This window comes from Perca fluviatilis, chromosome 13 (assembly GCF_010015445.1).
Source record: "Perca fluviatilis chromosome 13, GENO_Pfluv_1.0, whole genome shotgun sequence".
NCBI classification, from domain to species: Eukaryota; Metazoa; Chordata; class Actinopteri; order Perciformes; family Percidae; genus Perca; species Perca fluviatilis.
The window spans coordinates 31,832,797-31,849,612 of NC_053124.1; the positions used below are offsets into that span (position 1 = coordinate 31,832,797).

General features: G+C 39.6%; 1 long non-coding RNA gene across 1 annotated transcript; it reads left to right on the forward strand.

Moving 5' to 3' along the window:
• Positions 1 to 14,258: 14,258 nt before the first annotated feature.
• On the forward strand, positions 14,259 to 16,544 carry LOC120570794. Its single transcript, XR_005641131.1, has 3 exons — positions 14,259 to 14,386; positions 16,197 to 16,291; positions 16,384 to 16,544. It is a non-coding gene; the product is annotated as an uncharacterized LOC120570794 (long non-coding RNA).
• The last annotated feature ends 272 nt before the right edge of the window (positions 16,545 to 16,816 follow it).

Here is a 16,816-nt window from a genome sequence, read left to right on the forward strand (position 1 = left end):
GGGCCATGTATCGCGAGATCTTGGCCAACAACCTCCTTCCCTTAGTAAGAGCATTGAAGATGGGTCGTGGCTGGGTCTTCCAGCATGACAACGACCCGAAACACACAGCTAGGGCAACTAAGGAGTGGCTCCGTAAGAAGCATCTCAAGGTCCTGGAGTGGCCTAGCCAGTCTCCAGACCTGAACCCAATAGAAATTTTTTGGAGGGATCTGAAAGTCCGTATTGCCCAGCGACAGCCCTGAAACCTGAAGGATCTGGAGAAGGTCTGTATGGAGGAGTGGGCCAAAATCCCTGCTGCAGTGTGTGCAAACCTGGTCAGGAACTACAGGAAACGTATGATCTCTGTAATTGCAAACAAAGGTTTCTGTACCAAATATGAAGTTCTGCTTTTCTGATGTATCAAATACTTATGTCATGCAATAAAATGCAAATTAATTACTTAAAAATCATACAATGTGATTTTCTGGATTTTTGTTTTAGATTCCATCACTCACAGTTGAAGTGTACCTATGATAAAAAAATTACAGACTTCTACATGCTTTGTAAGTGGGAAAACCTGCAAAATTGTCAGTGTATCAAATACTTGTTCTCCCCACTATATATATATATATACATTTTATTATTGGGGTTTACATTTATAATGACCCAGGGTGACCAATAGTGATTTGTTGGCAGTGATCTGCCAACTAATAAGGTGTGATTTGTCTTGTTTAAAAGTAGTGATTTCAGCCAATACCTGAGTGAGGGAATTCAAGCCAGGCCAGACAGTCTGTGGCTATGCGCAGTTTAGCTGCTATTCATATGCTAATTAGAGCCATTCGCTCTTCCACGGGAGCTCTCCACATACGTTATGGTTCGTTTCCGTCAATATGTGGCACAGACAAAAGCGACATTCACAGGCTGTAAATTGACTTTAACTGCCAAAAATAAGGGAGATTTACGGGGCATTTACGGGGATGAAAATCCCACTTTTCATGCAGTGTAGCTCACAGCCACCTATTTTCGGGCAACCGAACCACCAACTACTGCTGATACAACACGGAGGTCTGTAGCCGAGGTCACCAAGGTCTAGCGGCTTAAACCACTAGCAACTGCTGCTCGGTAGCTTGTAGCCAACCAGCGTCTCCTAATTTCATAGGATATCATACGTTTTCGTGTGCATACGATATCATGAGATGTTCATGAGAATGCGTTCTGAAAACTTTCAGAGAGATCAGACATTTCTCAGGCCTTGGATGTTTCATAGCCAGATTACAAATTTGCACAGTTCCTTTTTTGTTTCCATCAAAACTGAGACATGGTAAGGCAAAAGAAAATATGATTTGCACTTACCAGTTGTGTAGTCTCTTTTGGAATCCTGTTCGTTGATGTCACTTTTTATTGAAAAACTCAGCAGCAACTCGACTCTGGACATGTGGAGAAGGTTTGGGAGACTTTGATCACTTACACAACATTACGCATTTAAAGAAATTTCGTTTTATGGCAGTCAAAATGTTGCAGATGCTGCCACTTTCTGACTTTGTTACTTTGCTGCAACATATACCAAAAGTGAAACAAAACAGCCAAAACAATGATATTACAGCTAAATGTAGTAAATGCAATGCATAGATTTTCATTTGCACATTTGAAAAGTATTGGAGTGTACCAACTAACTTTCTTTAACCCAATCACAATCCTCTTGGGCAGCACTATGGACGCAATAATGGTGCCTCTGCAAAATAGCCTCGGGAAGGAACTTGTTTTGGTGGAACGTGTATGTGTAGTAAATAATGCATAGATTCTCATTAGCGCATTTGAAAGTATTGGAAATGGCACAACTAACTTTTTGGAGAAAACGGATGAACTTTTCATATTTGTCTTCGCAAAGACTTGGGAGAACAATTCTTAAAAAGCAAAGGTCTTTTTCATTATGATCAGTCTCTCCCACAGCAGATGGCCCGGCTGCAGCTGCCACTCATTTACACTATTGTGTCGTCATTCATTTCAAAAGCACAGATTACAACTATCCTGTCTACTAAATTCTTAGTTTTCTAACTTCCTCTTGGGTTTAAATCCAAAAGCTCATGTAGTATTAAGTTTTTTTTTTATAGTTTTAATAAAGACTTTCAAAGCAATCTTTAAAGAAATGTAAGGGGAAAAACTACAGCTAAACATTAACATTTCAGTATTGGCAGTTCCTGATGATGTAGTTATTTTTTTTTGTAAAAAGAAGAAAATAAATTGCAATCAAAGTTTTCACTTCCTCTTTCGTGCCACAAAAATGGGGCATATCAAAGCACATTTGAAAAAACTGTTTGTTTTTATAATTTGTGGGATGATAATGTGGGATCCTAAATAACCCATGTCAAATTGTAATTTAGCATTTCTTTCACACTTTAAACTTTTTTTAAACTAAAAATGTTCCTTTGTAAAATAAGGGTGAAAAAAATCTGCCTACTAAATAATTTACTTTTCTTTTCAACTTGTAAGTCAGATTCAAGATTCAATTCAAGATTCAAAACTTTATTTCCATATCTTAGTGAGCTCACTTCAACAAAGACAGTGAAAGAGAGAAAAAGTAAAGCTACTCACTTAGGGTGTAGGATGTGTGAGAAAATGAAGAGGGGTGGGGGGGGGGGGGGTTGATCATGCAAAACATGCAATAATTAAATCCCCCTTCCAATACCACCATGGATATAGAGCCACTCAGCTGGCCGTGCCAAAGCACTTATCTATGAACTTCAATATTCAATGGAAATTAATCTCAAAATGAAATAGCACAACATGGTGTCAACCACCACCACATTATTTAACCCTCACGTTACACCTGTATGGCCAAGAGTCAATAAAAGTACATGAGCACCTCTATCCACATATTTTAGTGTATTTCTTTTCCAACAGTGTTCTTCCAATTTGTCAGCAGGTGGCGCTGCAGGAGAGACAGAGAGAGAGAGAGTGAGAGAGCCATCAAGATAATACAGGCTTCAAACTTCATCCCCAAGAAGAAACAATCACGGAAAGAAAAAAAACACTACATTGAGTCATTTTATACCTTCGACAAACCACGTGTGATAGATTATACATCATTAAATGTGAGATCATATCAATGAATTATATTTATTTTATAGGCACGTGTGTGTTTTTTATATGATCTGATCTAAGACAAAATTTTGAACTCACATTTTCTTTTTTTTTTGTTATGACAGTTGAATCCACATTAATGAGGAACGAGTGGACTTTTCTCACATGGGGCCCTATCTTGTACCCGACGCAAAGCCCAATGCAAAGCCCAACGCAAAGCCCGACACAAAGCTTGACGCAAAGCCTGACGCAAGTGTCTTTGCTATTTTAAGACCGTCCAGCATCCACGTCGTTTAAACAGCAAATGCACCCGCACCCATCTGTGCGTCCATGGGCGTGCTGGTCTTACGGGCAGGTGTGTTCAAGTGCATTCTGGGCGTATTGCTATCTTGAGGCAGCGGGAAGTGATTGCGCCATTGACCAACAAAAACCTGGTCTAAAGTCAATAGCGCAGCATTTCATTGTTATTTTAACAGCGCATTAGTAAAATGTGCCTAGGCTCCTGCACAGCGCGCGCACACTATGCTTGTTACACACACAGAACACACATGCAAAAGATTAAAAATAAAATGAATACGGTGCAAATCCTCCATCATAATAGCAATGCGCCGAGGTCCAAACGCGCCTGGCTTTTAAAGGGAATGGGAGATGACACTGATTTGTTTAGTGCATGTTATGCCCAAAACACACCTATGAATTAATGAAGACACTAAGTACAGCCCTTTTGAACCATGCACCTGGCGCACAGACCCTTTTTTATGCCGTCAAACTAGAAAAAGTGGATTCGTACACGCCCTAAACACACCTGCGCCAGGCTCTTCACGCCATGCGCTTAGATTGTTAAAATAAGGCCCTTGAAGTTTCACAGGAAAAATAAATCACCTGTCTAGAGAGAACTGTGTTTAAGAAGTAATATACTGGCTGCAGTATAATTCTCCATCTTTTCCCTTATTTCCCCAATAGTAAATACCTGTAATCTGTAACATTCGCAGATAGTGCTGTAATATCATTATTTTCTCCCAGAATGATCTGTCATTTACAGTATGATCCTGTATAACATTAAAACAGTACGATGCTGTGAGATTTTAGTTTTACATTTACATCAAAGGTTTACAGTGATATGATCATACATACAAACAGTTGACATTCAGTAAAACTTAGGGTTCTTGGGGCCCTCGGGGGTCCGTCCAGCCTCGATGCTGACACAGACGGTAACTGACGAGTTCCTTTTTCCTTCCAAATGTTAGGTTTCATTTCTATTACGTGAACCCGCTAATACAAAGGTCACAGCATTTCAAACCAGTGACACGTTAGTGGCATGTTTAACAATGCAGTATTACTAAGTGTGGGTTGAGGAACATACCTAAACTTGCACCTGCATTCCTTCTAAAGATAAACCATGTGACCCAAAATACCCTGCACTTTCATTTCCTGCACTTTGTGTTATTCGCTGTACCTTTTTTCCTATTGTAAGGCAATTGGCCAAAGGTATCCGCCCACATTATTTCAGGAGCTCCAGTGGACAAAAGATATCACGTTTTGGGGGCGTTCCAATCTGCCCGCAGACACGTCAAGGGGGGGGCCCAGAAATTAGAAATATGATTGCCAGCCCCTGGTGCCCTCCCCCCCCAATCCATTGGGCTTGAGAGCTGTGAATCTGACAAATGTGATTTCCATTGGATCAGAGTACTGTCACTTTGCTGCCCGTTCTGCCAATCGCTGCCTTTCCATTTGGTAAATGGATATATACAGTACAGGCCAAAAGTTTGGACACACCTTCTCATTCAATACATTTCCTTTTTATTTTCATGACTATTTACATTGTAGATTCTCACTGAAGGCATCAAAACTATGAATGAACACATATGGAATTATGTACTTAACAAAAAAGTGTGAAATAACTGAAAACATGTCTTATATTTTAGATTCCTCAAAGTAGCCACCCTTTGCTCTGATTACTGCTTTGCACACTCTTGGCATTCTCTTGATGAGCTTCAAGAGGTAGTCACCTGAAATGGTTTTCCAACAGTCTTGAAGGAGTTCCCAGAGATGCTTAGCACTTGTTGGCCCTTTTGCCTTCACTCTGCGGTCCAGCTCACCCCAAACCATCTCGATTGGGTTCAGGTCCGGTGACTGTGGAGGCCAGGTCATCTGGCACAGCAAATAGCCCTTACACAGCCCGGAGGTGTGTTTGGGGTCACTGTCCTGTTGAAAAATAAATGATGGTCCAACTAAACGCAAACTGGATGGGATGGCATGTCGCTGCAGGATGCTGTGGTAGCCATGCTGGTTCAGTATGCCTTCAATTTTGAATAAATCCCCAACAGTGTCACCAGCAGAGCACCCCCCACCATCACACCTCCCTCCATGCTTCACGGTGGGAACCAGGCATGGAGAATCCATCCGTTCACCTTTTCTGTGTCGCACAAAGACATGGGTGTTGGAACCAAAGATCTCAAATTTGGACTCATCAGACCAAAGCACAGATGTCCACTGGTCTAATGTCCAGTCCTTGTGTTTCTTGGCCCAAACAAATCTCTTCTGCTTGTTACCTCTCCTTAGCAGAGGTTTCCTAGCAGCTACTTGACCATGAAGGCCTGTCTATATGAGTGTCTATTACTATGTACAGGCTATGAACAGACTATGACTATGGTAATACAGAATAAATAACTAGACCGTATGTAAGCCTACAGCGGTGCAAATTGTGAGTATTGGAGGACTTATACAATATGTACAGCGATATACAATTTCAGAAACACATTTACAGCTAGTTTACATTAATACAAATATGTACATCAATAAAATGATCATGGGCTCAATCATTCCCACATTCTAAAACCAGAGTAAGTTTGAAGCCTACACACACACACACACACACACACACACACACTACACCAACCCTTTTTACAGTAATTAATTTATACAGTCCCCTTTATATTTATAATAATAATAATCTTTATTTGAAGAGCACTTTTCAAAATCCACTTTACAAAGTGTTTCATTAAACAGCAAAATAAAACAGATCAGTCATAAAATCATCAGGTTTTTAAATCAAAAAAACACAAAGAATATAAGGTGTATAAAAAAGTATGGCTCACTTAAAAAAAGCCTTGAAGTAAACACAACTCCCAATGCAACCACTTACCTCACTTTTTTATGAGAAAAAGCTATTACTTTTTAGAGTGTACAGTGTAATAGTAAAAATCATAAAAAAAAAAGAAATAAGACAATTCAAAGGAGGTTTAGGCTAAAATTAAATCAGGAAAGGCTCTCCAATGAAAGTCTGTTTTGGGAGGGACCTGACATCTGCTGAAAATACTGAAAAGCTGTTCTCTCCCTGCCCTGTTTTGGGTGCTTTTTCCCTGTGTGTCTGTGTGCTGTCTGCGCTTGGCCCATTCAACTTTGCACAGCCGTTCTTCACAGCTGCAGTTCATCGCCAAGATTCAACCCCGCAATACTTAGGGCCCTATTTTAATGATCTGAAACGCAAGTATCAAACGTGAAACGCAAGTTTTCTTTGTGGGCGGATCTCGGGCGCTGTTGCTATGATACCGGCGGGATAAATGACTCTTGCGCCAGACGCAAATCTAAAATGGGTTGGTCTGAAGTAGCTAGGTGTGGTTTGGGCGTAACGTGCAATAAAACAATCAGAGCGTCATCTCACATTCCCTTTAAGAGCAGGCACGCTTGGTTCCATGGTGGATTGCTATTATGAAGTTGGATTTGCCTGGCGCACGCCAGCAGGAGCTGTCCGGCATGTGGCAAAGTAATAAATGCCCGTCTTGACCGGGTGGCGATGTTGCTGCGGCCTCTCGGGCGCATCTCCTCAAGTCTGGAGAGGATTGATGCAGGCATGGAGCGTGGGCCTCCAAACGCACCACCTGCACCTGTTGTGCCCCTTCCTCCTCTCCCCACTCCATCTCCGTCCGCCCGCTCCACCAGGAGCGCATTGCCACTCCCTGACAGAACTAGCCCTTAACAAAACGAAAGAAAAGAAACTAAACAAAATGGATGTATATTATACACACCACATTAATGATTGGGGAATCTTAAATGAATCTGCATTGAGACAGAAAAGGCATGAAATGTTTCAAGCTTTCCAAAAGAAGAAATGACTTGTAGTTTGAAAACCACTGTTTTATGCAACATTTCAATCAACAATTATACACACTGAGTGCACAGAATCGATGCGCCAAAAAAGATTTATTGAGTACATCTCCATAGTTTCAACATTACGTCTTCTTTAAGCAATTGATTTAAAGTTTTAATTCAATAAAATACAAGAATAAAAGTTACGGTGTGTGTCCACTGTCAGGGTCATTTCCACGCTTCCCATTTATTTCTATGGTAGCAATGCATTCTAGTAGCTGATCTTAAATAAAGACAGATTCAGCAACTGTTCAGCCTATTTCTCGTTTAAAAATAAAAACACGTTTCGGTGAACTATTTTCGTTAAATGAGAGATTGCATTCCAAAGGAGCCGCGCGCCTGGGTAGCTCACCTGGTAGAGCGAGCGCCCATATATAGAGGTTCATTCTTCCAGTGGCCGCGTGTTCGACTGCGACCCACGGCCCTTCACTGGAGTCCATTCCCTCTCTCTCTCGCTCCCCTTTCATGTCTTCAGCTGTCCTATAAAAATAAAGGCCTAAAATGCCAAAACAAATAATCTTAAAAAAAAAAAAAACATGCCGCCATTATGGTCGGTTTTGAAATTCGGGAGCAGCCAGCCCCACGTGACGCGTTCGTCCAATAGGAAGGAGGGTGTAGCCTATTTTCTTTGCTTGTCAGTGGTCAGTGAAGAGAAACTTGTGGCAAGCCCACTAGCGTGCAATGCTGGGAAGCAGAGCGATCCCTTCGGTGAAAACAACGCATAAATGTACACATACCATTACAGTGCAGTGTAGAAAACTAACTGACAGCCACTATGGCCCTTCAATAGCATCATATTTAATAAAGTGCAACAACAAACCTTAACTCAAAGTAATCTTTACTTTAGTCCGACCATGCCTTTTACCCTTCTGACTTCAGATGGGTCAATGATGAACAACAACAGTAATTCCTACCCCACTGCACAAGACTAGTGTTAATTTTGTCACCTATTTTTAATTTAGTCTTAGTCTTAGTCTTGTGCCAAAAATTTTTGTTAGTCAAGTTTTAGTCGACTAAAAGTCTCATCATTTTAGTCTAGTTTTAGTCAAAAGAGAACTCAAGGTATCTTAGTCAAGTTTTAGTCGACTAAAAGTCTCGCCATTTTAGTCAAGTTTTAGTCAAAACATTTTAGTCTTTTTTTAATAAAATTATTTCTGATAACCATTTCAGACAAATAGTTATAAAAATAAATAAATGCTATATATATATAAGTTATATAAATATTGAGCCTCTTCCTTAACGACAAAAACAACCACTGCATGAGGAAAGGATATTTTCAATAAAATAAATGCAGCACAAAACTGGCGAGGCGTATTTCAAGTGAACGCAACATGTGTTGTTTTTCAGACAACGGCAGGTGCAGACTGTCGTACGTCTCGTGTTGGAAATAGAGACAAACCTTTACACCGTTTAGCTGTCAGCATTTTAACTGTGTTTAATCCAACTGCTAGCTAACGGTAGGCTAACGTTACCTGCTGCCAAGTGTAGTGTTAACTAGCGCCCCGTGCAGTGATGTTTCGATTGACTCTAACGTCCGATTAGGAGCATCAGAGAGAAGCGCAGGCTATTTGGTCCGGTAGATAACGGTCGTTAGGGCACCTGTCGGTGCCGTAGCGCCGGGTCTCAGTAACAGCTGAATATTCTATCTCATGATGAAAAAGTAGACGATTGTAGACGAAAATGAAGAGAGATTTTATCTTAGTTTTTATTTTATGCCAAACATTTTAGTCTCGTTGTTTTTCGTCAACAATAATGCATGTTAATTTAGTCTTAGTCAGCGTTTTTGGACATTGGCGCAGTCTCGTCATCGTCTCGTCTTAGTCATGGAAAAAAAGGTCGTTGACGAACATATTTAGTCTCGTCTCGTCTGACGAAATTAACACTACACAAGATTGAGACACAATCAAACCTGCACATGCACAAATTATTTTAGAACATACCGACACGCCTCGGGTGTCCCCTGTAATTATGTGAATCTTCATCATCATCACAGGTAGAAATGAATTCCTGCAAATCAAATATTTGTGTTGGTCTCTTGTATGAATGTTCCATTGCGTTTATACAAAAGACCAACACAAAGATTTGACAGGCTACGCCCTCCTACACATATTTTTAGCCTTTATGTCGAATTATCTGGCTTCACTCATGATGTTGGTGTTAACTGCCACACAAATATCATATAAAAAACAATCTAAAAATAACAATAATTTGGTTTACAGCCAATTGTTCTTCTCAGGACAAAGGATATTGGCATAGGATATATATAAGGATATAAGGATATATTATTATGTGATCTCATGGGAAGGCGTATCATAGCATGTCACTTTTAAGGACATTTTACATGCCACAAATGTTAAGCTTTTCTCATGTCATGTAACAGCCTGTTCTCATTACCAGGTCCTGTGTTTGTTTGACCCTTCCTAATATGCAGACTTTCTCGCTCTTAATACTGGGTCACAAAAATGAGTCAGTAGAGACTAAATAGTGTGGAATTACACCTGAAAAGCAGATGTTACCTAAACCCAACTAACCATATCCCCTAACCCTAACCCCCCTAAACCCGAATAACCCCTAGCCATAACGCACCTAACCCTTTACCTGAACCCAACTGTCCCATTCTGTTTTTCCTAAACCCAACTAACCATAACCCCTAACCCTAACCCCCATAAACCCAACTAACCCCTAGCCATAACCCACCTAACCCTTTACCTGAACCCAACTGTCCCATTCTGTTTTTCCTGAACACAACTAACCATAACCCCTAACCCTAACCCCCTAACCCCAACCCCAATAACCCTTTTCCTAAACCCAACTGTCCCATTCTTCTGTTCCTAAACCTAAATGCCACAATGGGATTGAGAATGTGTTGCCATGCAATGAAAAGCTTACTTTGCCAGTCTTACTTACACAACAAATTAAAAAGGAGAATTGAACAATAGGGCTCAAACAGACAATAAAAAAGTTACAATAAAATAGTTTTAAAAGGGGCAAGATTAAAAATGCGTACATTAAAACGTTAGTGTGCCCTTCTCAAAATGCCAAGAAGCTCACTAAACATGGACTTAAACAATTTGAAAATGTTGCAATTTTTTTTATCAAAGTAGCCGGGTTTTTTTCACTGCAAATTGTTGCCATGTGTATGACTTTAAGTTTAACCCTCTGAGGCGAGTCCAAGGGAAGTTTCACAGAACTCCTACTCAAAAAGCGATATAACAAAATTTCATTTTAGACATTTATTTACTATTTCTTTCATATATTACGCTACTTTTCTGAACCCAAGGTCCCAGGTCTAAGGCAGCTCCAGATTCCTGTGTGTTTTTGCAAGCCATGGCTCAATGCAATGTAGGTGTGGTGCAATGGATGATATGCAATTATGATTAGTTATATAAAAACATCAGTTATGTGTACGTCTGCCAAAGGAGTGGCTGCAGTGTGTACTTAATGTACTGAACAAGTACAGAGACAACAAACAAATTTTCTAAGAAACGGCATATATCAACAGAAATATCAACAGTGTCCTCGGACAGAGATCTCTACTTTTATTGAATTTTGGTTGTTTTATTAAATTTTTAAGCATTTTAATAAATAATTGAAATGTTTTGAAACGGTATGCCGACGTATATACCCTTCTGTGATTATCCTTCTTTTAATATTAGTCTAAATAATTCATAATCTCTTTTTTTTAACTCAAGAATTAGGTATAATTTCCGATAAATGAGGTTTATTGATCATGAATTTCAAAAATAATTGTAAAACTAGTAATACATTGGTGTTAGTGGTGTTTATACATGGTAGTAAAAGCATTTAACCTCAAAAAATGCGCCAAAAACATTGAAAAAAGAGACAAAAACAGAAGTCAAGAAGACACCATACAGACAGCTAGGGCAACAAATAAGCTTTCTCAATAAGCCATGCAGAGCTACAGGAAGCAGCAAGCCATTAGCACAGTTACACATTAACAGTATCCCCATTCAGTACAGGAAGCCATGCAAGCATCAAAACACAGCCAAGCATCACAGACCCGAGCCATCTTCTTGCACCGTAATAAAAGGATGAAATCACTCATGAGGGAGGCGTTAATACAGCACAGGTTATGTTGACAATCTGGTCCGTGCAGGATTTGTTCCTTCCTGTTGGCCTCTCATCTTTTGATCCACATTTCTTCCATCCTTCCCAACAAAGGTTTTCAAGTAATTTCTTATAAAATGCACAACTATCACAAAAGCAGTCGCTGTCAATGACAATCTTGGACCTCGCACCCCCTCCAACAATGCTAATTAAATATATATAAACAGAGGAAATAACCAAAATGCAAAAAGAATCTATCTAAAACATAAAATAGACCTATAACATCATAAAAGTGAAAGCCCAATTACTTTGAATACCAAATGATGGAAACTATGAACATTGTAACAAAATTAGTGACTGGAATATATTAACGGGCAAGCCCCACATTTAAACTTTGCTACAAAATGTGATTGCTGTTGCAGAATAAATGTAATGTGTTCTTGGTGACAGGGTTTAAATGAGTTTATAACTTTTTTTGTATACCCCCTCTTCCAGTCTTCTTAGATCATTTTGATTGTCTATACCAGGGGTCTTCAACGTTTTTAAGCCAAGGACCCCTTATCTGAGAGAGGGACGGAGCGTGGAGCCGCTACTCCATATTTTATAAAATGAAGTTGCATATTAAACTGGCAGAGATGGGAAGTAACGAAGTACAAATACTTCGTTACTGTACTTAAGTAGATTTTTGGGATATTTCTACTTTACTTTACTATTTTTTTTGTGGCGACCTTTTACTTTTACTCCTTACATTTTAACACGAATATCGGTACTTTCTACTCCTTACATTTTAAAAATTGGCTCGTTACTTTAGTTTTGTACAAGAGGTCGTAATGTCGGAGAATAGCGCGGACACGCGCCTCACACCGCGAGCGGGCGCGTGCGCCACACAGAAAAAAAAGTGAGAAAAAAGAAAGAGAGACTGCTGTCCGGAGGATAATCAGTTGAGATGGTGTGTGTGCGTCCTTGAGAACTGTAAGTCGTATAACTTATGTTGTCAGTTCATTTAAGCCTGTTGTTGTATTGGTCTATAGTTCCTGCACAGTTAAAGTAGGTTAGCTAGTGATTTAGTTGTTTGTGTTCTTCACCTGTTAGCTAGGTTTCACGTTGCTACACGCAACGTCATTCCCAAGCATCAAAAGAGAGAAGTTGTCCGTGTTTTTACAGACACACCTGGGGGGGGGGGGGGCGAAGTTTGAAACCAGCATCAGCTTTAAATACGGTCCTAATCTAGTCCTCACTAGCAAGTTTCAAATAATTTCACTGGAGTTACCGTTATTATTTTTCACGTGATCAATACCGAATTCAATCTAATTGGATGGGAATATACTGTAGGCTACGTTGCATGTAACGCACCACTACAAGACGACTCGACAGATTCGGCCGCATTCTGCATTCATTTGCGGCAAATAATTGCAGCTTGATGGTGGTAACGTTAGCACTAGTAGTATGGACGGCGACATGATTGAAAATGAAGAAAACAGAGATCCCAGAGATTAGGCAGACAAGCAGCAAGACATTCCCAAAAATCCCTGGCCTTATCTGAGAGAGATGTTTGAGAAGCTAGGTAGGCATCAAGTATGACTCCTGGCCAATGTGCTGTGTAACTCTAAAAGTATGGGGAACTTCTTAATTAATCTATGTTTAGTAATTCATATTGTATCCTTTATTTTATTTCTATATTTGAGCACACACACATGCATGTCGATTCCTTTAAATGTTAAGGGGACGATTAAAAAAGAGAAACTGGATCATTGAATTCATATCTTGCTACTCACATCTCATATCTTGTAACGTGTGTGGTCCAGGTAGCTTTGCATAAAAAGTGGTTGTCATTCGCAAGGCTACTTTTACTTTTATACTTTAAGTACATTTCAAAGCCTGTACTTTGTTACTTTTACTTAAGTAAAGAAGTTAAATCAGTACTTCTACTTTTACCAGAGTATTTTTTAACACAAGTATCTGTACTTCTACTTAAGTACGGGAAGTGAGTACTTTTGCCATCTCTGTAAACTGGGCCTACAATACAATACAAGCCTAAAGCCCTTATACATACATTTTTAGTGCATAGAAAACTAAGCTATAAAAAGACTACTAGAAAACTTTTTAGGGGCCCCACACCCCCTGTTGAAGATATCTGGTCTATGCTATAATTTATCATGTTGGTCTATTCTGTACACAGAACATCTTTTATATCTGTCCTGGAAGAAGGAAGACTCCCTTTTTTTCCCCCCGTTAAAGGAGTTTTGGGGGTTGAGGGGAGTTTTTTCTGAAGCGAGGGTCAAAGGACAGAGGGTGTTGTATGCTATGCTGTACAGATTGGGGGAAAAAAAGCCCCCTGAAGCTGATTTTTGATATTGGGCTATATAAATAGAATGTACTTGACTTATCAGAGGAAAGATGCAAACAGAGCAGGGTCTGGCTAGAAAAACAATGAACATGTTATGAAAATGGGACTAAAATGATACACACAAGGCATCAAATATATATTTTTTTAATTCAAAGAAATGATCTGGCCATGACACATATGGGGTTTGGGCTTATTGTATGTAGTAGCAGCAGTTTTGATACTTGAAACCACACACACACACACACACACACACACACACACACACACACACACACACACACACACACACACACACACAAATAGGAATAAAAACCTATATACTTTCAGGATAAATGCTCCATGAATAGTACAACTATAAAAATGTCCCATTGTGATGCCTTTATGAACAGGTCACGTGTCCTGAACATGTGCTCCTGCAATTAAAATTGTTGCTAACCATAAAATAAACAATACATTGCACTGTCAAATTTGCATGTAATGTCACTCGACAAGTCACACATCTCTATTAACCACTGACGCAACTATACAAAACTTTGCATGCAATAATTAGTCGGACAGAAATGGAGTGGCACTATCCTTAGTCTGGGAGGGCTTATATAATTACTATCCTTAGTATTAATCAGTCATGTAAGGTGAGTCCTACCATATAAATAGAGCAGAAGACAGGGAGCAAAAGACAAACTCAAGGAGAGGAGAGACACAGCAAGATACGCCAAGGAAACAGAATCAATTCACTTTGCCTGACTTCACTACAACAGCCAAGTAAGATAATTTAAAATCACTTTGGTTTCTGAAACCTCAAAGTCTTATCTGCTTGAATGTCTTATTTTTATCATTTGCAGCAGTTATATTGGCATTGTTTCTGAAAATAAACCTGAAGGAGAGATGATCATATGCCTCTCTCTCTCTCTCTCTCTCTCTCTCTCTCTCTCTCTCTCTCTCCCTCTCCATCATTTGTGAATTTGCCCAAGGGTTCCAGTGGCTCCGTTATCCATTTGACTGAATTGAAATTAATAGAATTATTTGTATTACAATTTGTAAGCTTTAAAAATACATAAATTTGGATTTTTGGAGAACAAACGTTTTGCTTTAGTTTTGTAACTCAATTATTAGTGTGGTAAAGAAAATCCACGATTATTTGTTTTCTGCCATTTCAACTAGCATGTTGTGAGTTTTACTATCTTTTTTATGGTAGATTATCGTAACTTCATTGCTTGTTCTGTTTAAGAACATAATAACAATAATAATAATGACATTTGTTGGCTCTAGCTTTTCTGATGTGAGGATTTGCTGCCAGTGTTTTTGACTGTTGGGACTGAAAAGAAATTGAAGGCATTACTTTGGCCTCTGAGCATGTTTGTCAATCATGACTTTAAACAGATTGTATGCACATTTTTTTCACATCACAAGTGGTTCACAGTCATGCCGACTCAGCCAGAGGGCTGTCTAACTGCTCCTTACATATTTGGTTGAATATTTATCAGATCAGAGGGAACTGACAAAATGTCGGAATATGTTGCCATTGTGTTGGAAGTTGTCCATCTCTTGTGCATTTGAATTCTTAGAGCAAAGTTGTGGTGTGCTCCCCATCAATCACTCAATGCTGTCTGTGTACAGAGCAACAAAATGCTGATGAGACTTTTGAGGATTTCTCAGAGCTTTTTCAGGAATGTATGCTGCTGTTTTAGTACTAACGTCATATGAATTCATAGCAACAGTCATATAAGGGAAGGTCGTTCTAATTGTAATTGATTATATCTTCTTTTTTTGTGTTGGGTGTAGCTGCAGTTACAGTTTGAACTATTAGACGCTCCCACCAGAAGTACTAATGTAAACCACAGCTACTCACAAGAAACAGGCTTTTATCTTGAAATTTGGAATACCACTTTAATTTCTATCTGCAAAAAAAAACTTTTTATACATTTACATTTGATACAAAAAGGAAATAGTGGAAAACCATCAACAGCTTTTTCTTTAATTAAATGAACTAGATATGACCCCTTCTTATAATTCTCAAGAGAATCCCAAATACAATTATTTTCCCCATGTATTCCCAGTGGGGGAAGGACACTTGGGAAGATCCAAGCTCCCCCATTCAAAAGCCTGCCAAATTTCCCAAAATGTGGGAAGGCTAGACCTCGACATTTGGCAAGCTTTTAAATGGGACGTTTGGTCTTCCAAAGTGTTATGACCCATAGGGCAAAATTCTCAAATTTTGTTCCCATTTTGAGGTCCTTGGCATGGATCCGGGACCACCAAAATTGAATCACACATTATACAGAACATCATTTTTGATACTGAACAGGTTCTTCAAGTCTAGGTTCATTTCAAAAGATCATCAAGCCAGATTTTCACTTACACTTAGCCTACTGATCTGTGCACTCTGAGGCACATACATGCATCCCAGCCACCCCCCTGGTATTCTCAGTTGGGGAAGGACATTTGGGACTACTCTTGCAGTTTGGGTCAGGAAACTTGAGTAGACCCAGCCCCTTATTTAAAAGCTGGCCGAATGTCCCTATGCATGTAGAGATTAAAAATCTCCTTTTTACTAATTTTCCTTATCTTTCAGGAGGTTCATCTGAAATTCTGGAAGAGAAAGTGGAGGAGAAAAGAAACAGTTCACAATGATCATCAAGACGTTTATCGTTGTCCTTACACTTCTTGGTAAGTGATAAAAAGTAATATAGTAATTGGAAACCACAACTAAATGTGACAATGTGTGACTGAATTCTAACCAAACTCTTAACTTAAAACAGCATTCAACAGTCAGCCTGCTGAAGGAAGCCTGAGACAGAAATGTCCCACAGGAAACACCACTATGGCCCCAACAACAACACCATCACACGCAGAAATTGCAGCAACTGCAGCAATAGCAAGTGCGAAAGCAGCAGCAACAGCGGCATCAATAGCAGCAGCAGCAGCGGCAACAGCAGCAACAGCAGCAGCAACCACTTCTGGACCCACCGCTGTAGCAGCAGCAGCTGCTGCAGAAGCTGCAGCTCAAGCCGCACAGGGCGCAGCAGTAGCTTCTTCACTCGTCATAAATGGAACACTATCACCAATAGCGGCAGCAGAACTGGCAAACCAAGCAACAGAAGAAGCTAAAATAGCATTAACTGCAGCAAAAAATGCTATTGAAGCATCACCAACAACAACAGCAGAAGTAGCACGAAAGATTGCAGAGGCGTC